This window comes from Phalaenopsis equestris, unplaced genomic scaffold (assembly GCF_001263595.1).
Source record: "Phalaenopsis equestris unplaced genomic scaffold, ASM126359v1 Scaffold000432, whole genome shotgun sequence".
Lineage (NCBI taxonomy): Eukaryota > Viridiplantae > Streptophyta > Magnoliopsida > Asparagales > Orchidaceae > Phalaenopsis > Phalaenopsis equestris.
This window is the reverse complement of record NW_018164873.1, coordinates 424,569-426,092: the sequence shown is the minus strand read 5'-3', so window position 1 is coordinate 426,092 and position 1,524 is coordinate 424,569.

Genomic DNA, 1,524 nt, shown 5'->3' with positions numbered 1-1,524 from the left:
AAATTTGGGGTCCCAAGGGTATCTAGGTAATTTGAGGGAGTTTAGGGGCAAAAGGCTAGGTTGGGTATCTTGGTAGAGTTGGAGTGCCAACCACCATCAATAAGCAATGGACCAATGGAAACCCCATTTTGGGTCCTCTAAGTAGTAGTCTTAGCTAAACCCTAGCCTAGGGCTAGTGAGTTTAGGGGACCACCTACATGACTCTCACAAAAGTATCAAGGGACCAAAGCCTAGAAATTTAAGTTTAGGATTGTGAGTGATTGTGAGTGCAAGTATGTACCTTAAGACCTAGACCAACACCCAGGGTCAACCCTAAGGTCCAGCAGTCCTAAGGGTGACTCATCTCGAGTTCCCCCATAATGACCCCACCTACTAAGTGCTGGAGGTTAGGACTAATATGTGGAATTTCAAGTTGAGTAGAGAAGAGTTTGAAATTTCTAATGATGAGGGTTACTTTTCTAGTTTTCTAAGAATATTCAATAGGAAAGTCCTATGGCTAGACCTTAGGTTACTAAAGTGGAAAAACTAAACTTCAACTAAAAGTGAGGTCAACAAATGGACCCCCAGTAGGTGTGGTGTGTTGGGCAAACACACCGCGCGTATTGGCGTTGACCGACAAGATCAACAAAACTAATATAAACTCTTAAGTCAACAGACCCGGAAGTAGTGTATAATAGAGTAACTATTGTTTCCGTCGAGGAGCAACATATACTCTCTGCTGGGGAAAAGCAAAGAGACTCCGCAAAGGACCGTCGAGAAAACTGATGATTAAGGAGGAGACCCGATTCCAAATTCAGTGTTTAATTTTGATTTTAAATTTCTATTTTAACATTGATAATTTCAGAGATTAGGATTGAGTGGGAGGACCAAATCAAGATGGAAGGCACAGAGGCTCACATCCGACTAGAAAAGGTAACAATAGTGTAGAAGATGGCAACCATTAAGGATATTACACCAGAAAGAAAGGACTATACTAGTTCGAGTTACCACTGGGGAGTTATATTCGAACTGACATGTCATAGAGAGAATATATATGTCATGTTAGAAAGGAAAGCACTGGAACTCACATCTAACCCAAGAGGTGACGAAGAAAATATTTGCTACGTTGAGGAGGAAAGAGCCGAAACTCACATCCAACTCAAGTGGTAGAGGGAAAATATATCAATCATGTTGGGAAGGAAAGCACTGAGACTCACATCCAACTCAAGAGGTGATGAAGAAAATATCTGCTACATTGAGGAGGAAAGCGCGGTGAGTCACATCCAACTCAAGTGGTAGCGGGAAATATATCCATCACATTAGTAAGGAAAGCACTGGGACTCACATCCAACCCAAGAGGTGATGAGAAAATTATCAACTACATTTAGGAGGAAAGCACTGTGATTTACATCCAACTCAAGAGGTAGTAGGAAAACATCTGCTACATTAAGGAGGAAAGCGCTGTGACTCACATCCAACTCAAGTGGTAGCGGAAAAAATATGTTAGTCACGTTAGGAAGGAAAGCACTGGGACTCACATCCAAC